At 41.8% G+C, this 15,079-nt stretch overlaps 1 non-coding gene across 1 annotated transcript; it reads right to left on the bottom strand.

Moving 5' to 3' along the window:
• Window positions 1-11,270: 11,270 nt before the first annotated feature.
• LOC114233987 (U11 spliceosomal RNA) lies at window positions 11,271-11,404 on the bottom strand. Its single transcript, XR_003620189.2, has one exon. It is a non-coding gene; the product is annotated as a U11 spliceosomal RNA (small nuclear RNA).
• Window positions 11,405-15,079: the final 3,675 nt, after the last annotated feature.

Here is a 15,079-nt window from a genome sequence, read left to right as displayed (position 1 = left end):
CCCCAGCCTCTCTAGCCTCCAAGTTCCTGAAAACCACAGATTTATTTCATGGCCTTTGCCCTTGCCATTTCCCCATGGAATCCTGGAACGCTTTCTTCCAGATCTCCAGCTGGCTCTTTCTCATCCTCTGGGTCAAGCATGTCAAACTCAAAGGCTGACATGGGCCAAATAAACAAGGTTTAAGTTTGTGTGGCCGCAAAAAAACAAAAGCTACAATTTTCATAGAAACGTAGGTTTATTTCTATAGAGACATGCTGAATACAAAGGGCTGAAATAAACGAGTAATCGTTAACATAAAATAATAGAACACTTTAATAAAAATTATATTTTTCTTGAACATTAACTTACCACTGAATAACTACACAAATTAATAAGCATAACGCAAATAAACCTATTTTTCTTGTTCTCTGAAAGCGAAATATTTCCTGTTGCGCACACCAAACAACTCAGTACAAGACTAATGACGTGGCAATCTGCTGCTAAAATATTCACTGCTAGTATTAGTGGAGAGAAATGGTGCACCTGCACTTAAGGCACATAAGGGAAATGAATGCAACACAATTATAGTAATCAGTCATTAGTGAATGTTGTAGTTCATTATTAATAATTATGTATAACAGGATATTGTAAAAATTAAGTTACGAAATTTTTATTAAAACGTTTCTTACAGCGCCAAAACCGGTTTGGCTCAGTGGATAGAGCGTCGGTCTGCGGACTGGAAGGTCCCAGGTTCGATTCCGGTCAAGGGCATGTACATTGGTTGCGGGCACATCTCCTGGTGGGGGATGTGCAGGAGGCAGCTGGTCGATGTCTCTCTCTCATCAATGTCTCTGGCTTTCTATCTCCCTTCCTCTCTGTGAAAAATCAATAAAATATATTTTAAAAAAAAAAAAAAAAAAACGTTTCTTACATACCGTTATGTTGGCTGGACCGCAAAAATATTTGTTGTGGGCCGCATGCGGCCTGTGGGCCACGAGTTTGACATGCTTGCTCTAGGTCTTAGCTCCTGAGCCAGGCCTTTTCTGTTCTGTCTTCAGTGTGTCCCCTCTCAGTCACTCTCTCACATTTCCTTTATAATCTTTTTGGTTTTTTTTAATCCTCACCCGAGGATATTTTTCCATTGATTTTTAGAGCGAGTGGAAGAGAGAGGGAAAGACAGAGAAAAATAGCGATGTGAGAAAAACACATCAATTGGTTGCCTCCTGCATGAGCCCGGACCAGTGCCTGAGCCCGGAAGAGCCTGCAGCCGAGGTATGTGCCCTTGATCAGAATCTAACCCAGGTCTCTTCATTCGTAGGCCAACGTTCTATCCATTGAGCCAAACTGACTAGGGCTTCCTTTACAATCCTTAGGACACCTGACCTATCTTGTTCCTTATCTGTATCTACTCCCCTCTTCTCCCTCATTCCCTCTCCCTTTCTATCCCATCCTCCTCTCTAGCCTCACCCCCCACCCAGACACACATATACACTCTGCAATGAAATATCCTTGAGAGCAGGTACAAGGTCTATTTTTATTCATGGCAGGACTATAGCTCCTAAACATTGCCTGGTACATACAGAACAATAAAAAAAATGTGTGCTTATTAAGGATTGCCTGCAGTTAAGGGTCTGCCTCCCCATCCCCCACCCTCTGCATCACATTCTCGGGAGCCAGAAGCCCTAACAGATGGGGAGTGAATCAGAAAAGGAGGCAAAAAGAGAAAAAGGAGTTCTGCCAGTGGGTGCAAGGAAAAAAGTCTGGACTGAATCTAGACAGTCAAGTGAATCCCCTCCTCCTTCCCCCCAGCCCCACCCTTACCCACTGTCCACCACCAGGACCCAAATAAAAGGCTGGCTTTCTGGTTTTGGAGTCAGAGAGGACAAGATGCAAGCCCTGCTGGCTCTGTGACCTTGGATCAATCTCTGTTTCTGCATCAGTTCGTTAATCTGTAAAAGGAAGATGGTTAATGATACCTCACAGGGGGTTGTGAAGAGTAAATGAGGACTTAGAATAATGTCTGGAATGTAGTAAGCACTCGAGAAATGCCAGCTGGTATCACTATTAATATTCCAACGGGTACCATCCACCTCCTTATAGAACAGAGTCCAGTCAGCTGCCTACGTGGCTACAGGACCTTAGTTAAGGCCCTCTCTGGGCCTCAGCTCTTGGCCTACGCAGCACTGTTTTGTCAACTAGAGGGTAAACCTCCTGAGTCGGTAACCAGCTTCCAGCCCAGTGCCAGCGACATCATAGGCATGCCCAAAATCTTGCTCTTCCCCATCTTTTCTTTACATTATTTTATTCATTTAAAAAATTTTTAAATTATGGTAAAATGTACATAACACAGAATTTACCATTTTCAAGTGTACAGTTCAATGGCATTAAGTACATTCCTATAGTTGTGCAACCATCACCACCATCCATTTCCAGAACTTTGTCACCACCCTCAGCTGAAACTCTGTGTTCATTAAATAATAACTTCCCATACCCCCTCTCTCCAGCACCTGTTAACTACTATTCTATTTTCTGTCTCTATGAATTTGACTGCTTTAGGTACTACAAATAAGTGGAATCATATGATATTTGTCCCTTTTAAAAAATAGTTTATTGCCCTAGCCAGTTTGACTCAGTGGATAGAGCATCGGCCTGTGGACTGAAGGATCCTGGGTTCGATTCTGGTCAAGGGCACATATGTATAGTGATTGCAGGCTCCTCCCCGGCCCAGGCCCTGGTCAGGGCTCATGTAGGAGGCAACCGATTGATGTATTATTCTCACATCAATATTTCTCTCTGACTTTCCCTCTCTCTTCCACTCTCTCTAAAAATCAATGGAAAAATATCCTTGGGTGAGGATTTAAATAAAAAAAAAAACACACAAATAAATAAGTTTATTGATATTTAGAGAGAGAAATATCGACATGAGTGAAACATTGATCAGCTGCCTCCTGAAGGTCCCTTACTGAGCATCGAGCCTGCAACTCAGGCATGTGCCCTGACCAGGAATTGAACTGACAACCTGTGTCAGGAATGACGCCCAACTGAGCCACACCGGCCAGGGCGATATTTGTCCTTTTGAGTCTGGTTTATTTCACTTTGCATGTCTGTTTTTTTTGTAATATATTTTATTGATTTTTTACAGAGAGGAAGAGAGAGGAATAGAGAGTTAGAAACATCGATGAGAGAGAGACATTGATCAGCTGCCTCCTGCACACCCCCTACTGGGGATGTGCCCGCAACCAAGGTACATGCCCTTGACCGGAATCGAACCTGGGACCCTTGAGTCCACAGGCCGACGCTCCATCCACTGAGCCAAACCGGTTTCGGCTCACTTTGCATGTCTTTAAGGTTCATCCATGTTGTATCTCCTTGTATATGAACTTTATTCCTTTTTATGGCCAAGTAATATTTCATTATATGGATATTCATTCATTTTGTGTATCCATTCATTCTTTGATGGACATTTTTATCGCTTTCATCTTTTGGCAATAATGAATAATGCTGCTGTGAATATGGGTGTACAAATATCTTTTTGAAATTCTGCTTTCAGTTCTTTTGGGTATATACCCAGAAGTGGAATTGCTGGGTCATAGGCAATTCTAAATCCGATGTTTTCAGGAATCACCATAATGGTTTCCACAATGGCTGTATCACTTTACATTACTACTAAGTGCACAAGGATTCCAATTTCTTCACATTTTTATCAACACTTGTAATTTTCTATTTTTTTTATAGTAGCCATGCTGATAGGTATGAAGTGGTATTGATTTGCATTTTCCTCATGATTTGTGGTTTTGATTCGCATTTTCCTAATGATTATAAGCACTTTTCATGTGCTTATAATCCATTTGTATATCCTTAGAGAAATGAGTATTTAAGTCTTTTGTCTATTGTTGAATTGTGTTCCCTTTTTTATTGTTGAGTTGTAGTTCTTTATATATTCTGTATTTTAACCTCCTAGCAGATATGTGATTTGCAAATATTTTCTCCAAGTCTGTAGGTTGCCTTTTCCTTCTCCTGATAGTGGCCTTTAAAAAAAATATATATATATATATATATATATAAATATATATATATAAATATATATATATATAAAATATATATATAAAATATATATAAAATATATATATATAAAATATATATATATAAATAATATATATATATATATATATATATAAATCAATGGGAAAAAATATCCTCTGGTGAGGATTAACAAAAAAAGGAAAAGAAAGAAAGAAATCAGTAACAAATCCAATGTCATGAAGCTTTTTCCTGTTTTCTTCTAAGAGCTCTGTAATTTTATATATTGATTGATTGATTTCAGAGAGGAAGCAAGAGGGAGAGATAGAAACATCAAAGATGAGAGAGAATCATCGATCAGCTGCCTCCTACACACCCCTACTGGGGATCGAGCCTGCCACCCAGGCATGTGCCCTGACCAGGAATCGAACCGTGACCCCCTGGTTCATAGGTCGATACTCAACGGCTGGGCAATAGTGGCCTTTGATGAACAAAAGTTTTAAATTTTTATGAAGTCCAATTTACTTACTTTTTCTTTTGTTGCTTGTGCTTTTGGTGTCATATTCAAGAAATCAATCCTAGGCCTGGCTGGTTTGGCTCAGTGGATAGAGCGTCAGCCTGGGCACTGAAGGTCCCAAGTTCGATTCCGAAAAAGGGTACATGCCTGGGTTGTGGGCTCGATCCCCAGTAGGGGGTTTGCAGGAGGCAGCCAATCAATGATTCTCTCTCATCATTGATGTTTCTCTCTCCTCCTTCCTCTCTGAAATCAATAAAAGTATTTTTTTTAATCAACATTAAAAAAAATTAGTCCTAGCCAGTTTTACACAGTGGTTAGAGTGTTGGCCCTCAGACTGAAGGGTTGCGGGTTCAATTCCAGTGAAGGACTTGTACTTTGGTTGCAGGCTTGATCCTGGGCCTGGTTGCAGTGCATGTGCACGGGAGGCAATCAATCGATGTCTCTCCCTTTCATCGATGTTTCTCTCTGTCTCTCCCTTTCTCTTCCACTCTAAAAATCAATGGGAAAAAATATCCTCTGGTGAGGATTAACAAAAAAAGAAAAAGAAAGAAAGAAATCAGTAACAAATCCAATGTCATGAAGCTTTTTCCCATTTTCTTCTAAGAGCTCTATAATTTTAGCTCTTATGTTTAGATCTTTGATTCATTTTGAATTACTTTATGTATGTGGTTCAACTTCATTCTTTTGTATGTCAATATCCAGTTTTCCCAGCACCACTTCCTGAAAAGATTCTCCTTTCTCCATTGAATGGTCTTGGCACTCCTTTTTTTTTTTTTTTTTTTAATTCTCACTCTGTTACAGAAGACTGGAGTAAAACCAAGCAACACTTAGAGAAATGGAGTTACACTTTATCATGTGCGGGGCCCAGAGGAAAAAAAAAATCTTTCAAATTCTGAGCAGCAACATGGAGGAAGTTGTCACTTTTTATATCTTTTTCAGTCCTTTGTCTCCCAAATATGGGGTTTTCTGGTCCCCTTTGCAAGTTCTTAAAGAGCCCCATGTGCTGGGGCTTTGAGATCTCAACCAAAGGCCTGGCCTGGCGCCAGCATTGATAACTTCGTCTGGGGAAGGTTTATGGCCTCTCTAAAATGGGAGTAAACCAGTCTTGCAGGACCAGACAATTAAAGGGGCAGTGACTAGATTCAGATTGCTAGCCCCCAAAAATGTCTCTTTTTCCCCATCAACTCGAGGATATGTTTTCCTGATTTTAGAAAGAGAAAGAGGGGAAGGAACTGAGATAGAGAAACATCAATGTATGAGAGAAACATTGATCGGTTGCCTCTCATACACACTCCCATGGGGGATCAACCCACAACCTGGGTATGTGCCCTGACTGAGAATCAAACTGGCAGCCTTTTGGTGCATGGGAAAACACTCCAGCCAATTGAGCCACACCAGCCAGGGTGGTCTTACCAAAAATCATTCAATGTCAGGATTTATTTCTGGGCTCTCTATTCCATTAGCCTACATATATGTCTTTATAAAATCACCACACTGTTTTAGTTACTCTTTCTAGTAAGTTTTGAAATCAGGAAGTGAATTCTTCCAACTTTGTTCTTTTTCAAGTGTTTTGGCTATTCAGGATCCCTTGAGATTTCACATGAATTTTAGAATGGGTCTTTCTATTTCTGTTTAAAAAAAAAAGATGTTTAGGATTTTTATAGGAATTGCATTGAATCCACCAATCACGTTGGCTAGTATTGACATCTTAACAATACTAAGTCTTCCAATCTATGAACATGGAACATCTTTCCATTTATTTATGTCTAATTTCTTTCAGCAATGTTTTATAGTTTTCAGTATTCAAGTTATACTCCTCCTCAGTTAAGTTTCACATCCTTGGTTAAATTTATTTCTAAGTATTTTATTCACTTTTATGTTATTATAAATGGAATTTTCTTAAAATTTTGCGTGACCATCATTTCCTGTCTGTAGTCACTAATCCCAGTATCTCAGATATAGACCAATAGGGGAACTCAGTAACCAGGTTTTCTTGGTTTTTAATGAAGGAGCCATGCTTATTTAGCCACCTGAAGGATGGAAACTTCCTCTTCTCTTCTAACCAACTGACAACCTCTTCCTTCCAGCCTTCAAAAGGCCAGAGCTTTACCCTGGCTGGGTAGCTCAGTTGGTTAGTGTTTTCCCACTACACCAAGGTTGCAGGTTCTATCTCCAGTCAGGCAGGGCACGGACAAGAATCAACCAATCCTATATAATAAAACCCTAATATGCAAATTGACCAGCGGAACAACCGCTGGAATGACTGGTCACTGTGATGCACACTGACCACCAGGGGGCAGACACTCAATGCAGGAGCTGCCCATTCCCACAGGAGGAGCGCCCCTCAGCCAGAAGCCGGGCTCACGGCTGGTGAGTGCAGCGGCGATGGCAGGAACCTCTCTTGCCTCCGTGGCAGTGCTAAGGAGCAGTGAGCAGGCGAGCAGTAAGGACGAGGGGTCCCGGACTGCGAGAGGGTACAGGCCGGGCTGACCCCCCAACTCCCCGCACAAATGTTATGCACTGGGCCTCTAGTGAATGTATAAATAAGTGGAATAACAAATCAATGCCTCTCTCTTTCTCTCTCTGCCTCTAGTCTGATTTTATTTTTCATTTGTATTCCTCACAATTTCTCTAACCTGTTTATGCACTCCATATTTAATAAGGAAATATGGATAAACCAAAGGAAAAAAGCTTCAGTTTTCCAATAAATCTTCCCTAACAGATTCCACTATAGTTGACATTTCCCTTAGACATTCTGTACAGTTGGAACAACTCATTCCTATCAAAAGACCTGGGCTCACCTCTGGCTACTTTCTATGTGATCTGGGCCTCCCAGAGCTTCTGTTTTCTTATGTAAAGTGAATATAATACTACTAGTTACTTCACTGGCTTATGTGATGATTTATGGGAGTTAATATATCTAAGAGCATAATACAGAGCCTGGCACTTGATAAGTGTTCCATAGGGGTGAACCATTATCATAAATACTTCTGTTTCTTTTTTAAAAAAAGTATTTTTTATTGATTTCAGAGAGAGGAAGGGAGAGGGAGAGAGAGATAGAAACATCAATGATGAGAAAGAATCCTTGGCTGACTCCTGTACGCTCCCTACTGGGGATTGGGCCCACAACCCAGCATGTGCCCTGACAGGGAATCGATCCAGCAACCTTCTGGTTCCTGGGTTGATGCTCAACCATTGAACCACACCAGCCAGGCTGTTTCAACATTTTAAAAAATTATTATTTATTTATTTTTTTAAAATATATATTTTATTGATTTTTTACAGAGAGGAAGGGAGAGGGATAGAGAGTTAGAAACACTGATGAGAAAGAAACATCGATCAGCTGCCTCCTGCACACACCCCCACTGGGGATGTGCCTGCAACCAAGGTACATGCCCTTGACCGGAATCGAACCTGGGACCCTTCAGTCTGCAGGCCGATGCTCTATCCACTGAGCCAAACCGGCTAGGGCTTATTTCTATTTTTAAATATATTTTATTGATTTTTACAGAGAGGAAGGAAGAGGGAGAGAGAGATAGAAACATCTGTGATGAGAGAGAATCATTGATCGGCTGCCTCCTGCAAGTCCCCCACTGGGGATCGAGCCCACAACCCGGGCATGTGCCTTTGACTGGAATCGAACCTGGGACCTTTCAGTTCGCAGGCCGACACTCTATCCACTGAGCCAAATCAGCTAGGGCATGTTTCAAAATTTTAATGAGTACATGGTATTCCATTGTGTGGCTATCCCATATTTGGTTTGACCAGGCTCTTTTTGCTCTTGAATTTGTAGGCCAGGGGCCAGTAAACTATAGCTTCCCGGCTGTTGCCTGAGAACCTAAGAACGTTTTCACATTTTTAAATGGACAGCAGAAAAAAAAATACCAAAAGAAGAATAGTTTTGCCTTCTGGGTCAGGAGGCTGAGGTATAGAGACCTTCCTCTGCAGCTTTAGAATTAAATCCTCACACCAATAGGCCCATTTTGAAAAGGAGAATTGAAAGAAGACAGAAACATAGGGCAGGTCCTGAAACGCGGTGATCTGGAGTCCATCACCCTGGGGCTGGCCTGATCTCCCATGGTGTTGGGATGTGAGTAGACAGGTGCTGATGGCTTGGTAGAAACCTTTTTCTCATCTTATGCTCTGCCTGCATCCCAAGAAAAGGCACCACATTCTAGACCACCCAGACACAAGCAGGATTCACAGTGAGGAGGGAAAACAAGAGGTCCCACTCCTTGGGCTCAGACTCAGAAGTGGAGAGGGTGCAACTCACTGCTTAACCTCGTCATGCCCACACCTCTGGGTCAAGTGGGGCCAGATGGGCAGGGCACCTGTCACTCGCCTTGTGGTAGTTGCTACCAGCTTTGCTCCCTATCCTCCCATCAAGAAGGTAAGTTGTAAATAAATACTGTCTCTTCATAGCTTCTCACTATATACCACCCTTGCTATTCTGGTATCTCTACATAGAACAAGCCTAAGTGTTACTGGTTCAAGGTACATGTGACCTATGCTTCAAATGCCAATATTCAAAACATCAGAGTTTAGAGAAAGGAAAGTTTTATTGATTGAGAAGGTGCCAGCTCAAAAAGATGGGGGACCTTAGAGTTTTCTCAAATCCATCTCAAGAGCCCAGAATTCAGGCTTCTTTTATGTTAAGGGAAGGGAGACGAAGTGGAGAAAGAAGTGTGTGAGACCTCAGACATCTAGGTGTTAACAGGGATCTAAGGGAGAACAGGGAATCTCTAAATCTCATTGTTTCCAGTCCCCTGCTAATCTGAGTCTGGTCTGGAGGCTCCTAAAAATCTTTGCCAAAAATTCAAGCCTCAAGCCAAATTTCTCTAAAATTAGCATATCTATAGCAGGAGCTATTTGCCTGAAGGCCATGGGGCAAATGCAGGTTAGAGTTAAGACAGAGTCAGAGAAATTAGCATTTCACTTTGTTACATAAGTTTTCCCCTAATTAAATAAATAAATAAGTAAATAAATAAATAAATAAATAAGGTTTCCCCTCACACACAACTATTGCTCTCTCCTGAAGTGCCCACCTGGCCTGACATTCCTGCATCCTACCCCCTCTGCTTCCAGTCACTAGCTGGCGCTGCTGAGCCAGTTCCTGCTTCCCTGGCCCTATCAAGGCTGGTGGCTCCCTCAACACCTGGTCCCCAACAGGTACCAGCAGTATCGGAAAGAACAGAATTCCATCAGGACCAGCATACCTTTGATCATCCTTGGGGCAGGACTCACTGAAATGAGATAAAAACAGCAGGAATAAAGGTGTTATGGAAACATGTGCCTGATCTATGAAGAAATTCTGTTCCAAATCATCCTATATAATAAAAGGCTAATATACAAATTGTCCCCTCTGGAGTTCTCCCCGGAGACCGGGAGTTCGATCGCTCGCTATGACGTACGCTGACCACCAGGGGGCAGCGCGAAACATGGCAGGCGACCAGCTGCTGCAGCGGGGCGCTGAGGGAGCCAGGGAAGGAGGAGGCGGGGAGGCCGGGAGTTGGGGAACCTGATCACCGGACCTCTAGTATATATTATACAAAAAAAGACACTGTTCCTACGGAGAGGAGTGACATTTTTCATCGTATTGCAACAGCAGAGTTGAGTGGCTAGCAAAGATTATAAGGTCACAAAATCTAAAGTATGTACTATCTGGCCCTTTGCAGAAAAAGTTTGCTGATACCTGGTGTAGGTAATTTTTGATTTCTTCTGCTTTATAAAAAACACTGCATGGAATCTAATGAACAAAATGAATTGACCAAAAAAATAAGACCCGAAGCATGGAAGCATGGAGCAGACTGATACCTCAATGTGGGAATGGAGGGACAAGGAGAGATAAACCAAAAAACTTACATACTTATATGCATAGCCCATAGACACAAGCAATAGGGTGCTAAAGACCTGGGGGGTGGGTAGAGGCTGGGAGGAGAGGAGTAAAGGGGGGAGGGAATAGGAGACATCTGTAATACCGTCAACAATAAATATATATAAACAAATAAATACTGTAATGAACATCCCAGGCTTGTGAGACCAGGCCTCAGCGGAGTCTTCAGACTTCCCTCTGTCTTGCCAAGTGGATGGTTTCACTCTGAACATCTTGGCCTTTCTTGGACTGCAGCACATTCTCCCTCAAGGCTTTGGCTTTACTTAAACAGCCCTTCCCTCCCACTTTGCCTGATTGTCTTCTATTTATTCTTTAGGTTTTAGCTTCAAAGTATTTGCCTCAGGAAAGCTTTCCCAGACATCCCACTCAGAGCCCAATTCAGTGTTATCCTCCCTTTGCTATTCTCTCCCTGCACTAAATTTAAGCCTTGTGTAGTCAGGCACTGGACTGGGTCCGTTGGAGTACAAGACACATTTACTGTTAGAATGAATCTCTATCTCTCCCTCTCCCTTCCTCTCTGAAATCAATAAAAATGTATTAAAAAATAAGCTATAGAATGAATGAACCCTTACCGCTAAATATCTTAAACATAATCTTACATAGGAGGATACAAACTTAGGAGATGGAATGTGTTGCTGATTTGCTGCCCAGAAAGGTTGTTGCTACCAGCAGTAAGAGAGTGCTACTTAATTGGCGTTTTAAACTATCGCCCCTATGTTTCTAAAGAGGAAAGATTATAAAAAGAAGACGGGCTTAGCTTTAGGAATGGACACACGACGTCTGCCCTCACGTAGGGTAACACCCATCTTTTCCAGTTACACCATAACAAAAACCCAGGTCACTTTCTTTACACCTCACAGCACGGGCGCCAGGACCAACGATCACCAGCTGCCCAAGTACCAAAAAATTATGCTTCCGAAATCTCTTGATGTCGATTCCGCACGCAGAGCAATCAGGCTGCTCTACATGTGCCACTCACGACAGAAGCCCTTTTTGCCTTGCCGCTCTGAAAGCAGGGAGGCAGTGTGAGCGAACCCCCGTTTTGGTAAAAGTGGGAAAAAAACTGTTTACAAACTCCTATTCTATGCTCCAGAAATTGAGGAGGAAATTTCAAGATCTTATGAGTCAGATGGAATGCTTTACAAAGAGATTCTGATTTGCCTTTTTATTTTTATTTAGAAGCAAAGGCAAAAACTGTCTTAGTCGATATGCAAATACCGCAGTGCTTGCTGGGAAGGTGCCCTGGGCACAGAGGAAGGGGCGGAGAAGACCGGTTGCGGAGGGGGAAGGGGGAACGGAGCTCTCTCCGCTGCAGTGGGCGGGGTCGCTGCTCCTGCCCTCCGCTTCTCGGGGGCTAGAGGTCCCTACCTGGGAAAACACAAAGCCTTCGCTTATTCAAACTGAAAAAGCACAAACGTGTGCCAGCCCCAGCACGCGAGCACCAAAGGCACGTGATCATCGTAAGAGCGAAAAACGGAGCAGCTTAACTTCCTCGTTACAATGGATTAGCAGAATGTGGTGTGGTCATAAAATAGAATGCAATCTGCTGCCCTTTCAAGGAGTTAAACATAAAAAACACTGACGGTGAGAGCATCCTCTTGTACACCAAAAGGTTGCGGGTTCCACTCCAGATTAGGGCACATACCTAGGTTACGGTTTGATCCCCGGTGGGCAGGTAAGAGAGGCAACATATCCATATCCATGTTTCTCTCTAGCTCCCCCTTCCGCTCTCTAAAATCAATTTTTTAAAAAATCCTCAGGTGAGGATTTAAAAAAACCACACTGATGAGAGGTGCAGAATAAGGTACAGCATGATAGAAAGAAAAAAAGCAATACTGTACTTGAAATGTCGTAGTAGATCTTTATCAACAGATATAAAAATAGTGAAAAAGGTGTTGAATAGAGTATCAGGTACTGCATGATACCATTAATGTAAGAAAAGAGCACACACGTGTGTATATATAAGTGTTGTATGTTTTCTATGGCCCGGGTTTGTGTATTTTTAAAAAAAAGATCTGGAAGAACAAACATCAGTGATTACCCCTGAGAAGGAAAGAGGGGACTCAGGATGGGCGCCAATGACACACAAGACTTTAGATCCGTGGTCAGCAAACTGCGGCTCGCGAGCCACATGCGGCTCTTTGGCCCCTTGAGTGTGGCTCTTCCACAAAATACCATGGCCTGGGCGAGTCTATTTTGAAGAATTGGCGTTAGAAGTTGTTATTGTTTTTTTTAATTTTTTAAAATATATTTTATTGATCTTTTACAGAGAGGAAGGGAGAGGGATAGAGAGCCAGAAACATCGATCAGAGAGAAACATCGACCAGCTGCCTCCTGCACACGCGCCACCAGGGATGTGCCCGCAACCAAGGTACATGCCCTGGACCAGAATCGAACCTGGGACCCCTCAGTCCGCAGACCGACGCTCTATCCACTGAGCCAAACCGGTTTCGGCAGAAGTTTAAGTTTAAAAAATTTGGCTCTCAAAAGAAATTTCAATCGTTGTACTGTTGATATTTGGCTCTGTTGACAATGAGTTTGCCGACCACTGCTTTAGATTGACCTGTAATGTTCCAACTTTTAAAAGCATAATGGATTATTATTGTGTAATTAAAATACTTTAAAATAAAATCCTTGCTTTATTTTCCCTGCATATTTCATTTTTTGAAGTTAGATTTATTGAGGTATAATTTACACACAGTAAATTCATTTTTTTAAAATTTATATTTTTTTAGAGAGAGACAGACACACATCTATTTGTTGTTCCACTTAATTATACCTTCATTGGTTGATTACTGTATGTGCCTTGACCAGAGGATTGAACTGTAACCTTGGTGAATAGAAACAACACTAACCAACTGACCCATCGAGCCAGGGCCTTCACTTTTTTTTTAATCTTATAGTTCAGTGAGTTTTAACAAACTCATAGACATTTGTCTGTTATCACAATAAATCAAAATATCAAACATTTACATCACCCCAAAAAGTTCCCTTGTCTCCTTTTCTAGTCACCCCCTCCCCCTATTCCCCATCCTGACACCCACTGTTCTTCTCTGGCCCTGTAGTTTTGCCTTTTCCAGAACAGCATAAACATTCAAAGAATGAAACCACCATTTGCAACACAGATGGACCTAGAGGGTAAATATTATGCTAAGTGCAATAAGTCAAACAGAGAAAGACAAATATCATATAATTTCATTTTTTATATAATTTCATTTTTATATGTAATCCAAAGAACAAATGAACAAAGAAAACAGAAACAAACTCATATATAGAACAAACTGATGGTTGCCAGAGGGGAGGGGCACATGGGGGAGTGGGTGAAAAGGTGAAGGAATTAAGAAGTGCAGATTGGCAGTTACAAAACAGTCCCAGGGATGTAAGGGACAGTATAGGGAATATAGTCAAATAATATTCTAATAGTATGTGTGGTGTCAGGTAGGTACTAGGTTTATGGGGGGGGAGGGAGAATCACTTCATAAGTCATATAAATGTCTAACCACTACACTGTACACCTGAAACTAATATAATATTGAATGGCAAGTGTAATAGGAAAAATTTTCAATGGAATCATTCACAAGTACTTCATTTTTAATATAGAAACAATAGGTATGTGGTAATTATAAAGAAATCAAAACAGCACAGAATTTTAAGAATGCTTTCCCCAAACTACCATTGACAGTTTAGTGTTCATCTTGCCACACTCTTTTCTATGTATGTATACATCATCTAGATTTTTTAAAAGGTTTATTTTAAAAATATATATTTTTATTGATTTCAGAGAGGAAGGAAGAGGGAATGATAGAAAATCATTGATGAGAATCACTGACCATCTGCCTCCTGCACGCCCCCTACTGGGGTTTGAGTCTGAAACCTGGGCATATGCCCTTAACCCGAATCAAACCTGGAACCCTTCAGGCCACAGGACGATGCTCTACCCACTGAACCATACTGGCTAGGGCCATCACATAGATTTTTAAAAAATATGTATTTTTATTGATTTCAGAGGGAGAGGGAAAGAGAGAAACATCAATGATGAAAGAGAATCATCTGATCGGCTGCCTCCTGCACACCTCCTACTGGGGGTCAAGCCCACAACCCAGGCATGTGCTCTTGACCAGAATCGAACCCAGGACCTTTCGGTCTGCAGGCTGACACTCTTTCCACTGAGCCAAACCAGCCAGGGCCATCATTTAGATTTTTAAAAAACAAATAATATAGACTGTTAGGCCTTTTACTTTCCTTAATATAGTATAATAATATGTGGAGGTCTCTGACCTCTACAAAGTAAAAGCTGCAGGAGGAGTCATGTAAACAGCTTACACTATAAAAGGAAGCAGAGGTGTAGTATAAACTAGTGGAAGACTAGATACAGGAACTGTCAACTGTGTTTGCTGGGGACTCCACCAGTCATCCCCTAAAAAAAAAATAATAATTCTTTTGACCTCTGCTCAACCCTCCAATGCCTTCCCATTGCACAATAAATAAAATCCTATGTCCCCACTATAGCCTACAGGTCCTGCCTAAGCTGACCCTGTTGCCTGCCTGTCCAACCTCATTGCCTGCCTCTCCCCATCACCCATTAATCTCCAGCCAACTTGGTCCTTGAATAAGCTGTTTCATAGCTCAGGGCATCACCCAGCTAGATAAATCTAGTTTATTCTGGTATT

Source organism: Eptesicus fuscus, chromosome 9 (genome assembly GCF_027574615.1).
Source record: "Eptesicus fuscus isolate TK198812 chromosome 9, DD_ASM_mEF_20220401, whole genome shotgun sequence".
NCBI classification, from domain to species: Eukaryota; Metazoa; Chordata; class Mammalia; order Chiroptera; family Vespertilionidae; genus Eptesicus; species Eptesicus fuscus.
The sequence above is the reverse complement of the archived record's forward strand: the minus strand, read 5'-3'. Positions and strand labels throughout refer to the sequence as shown.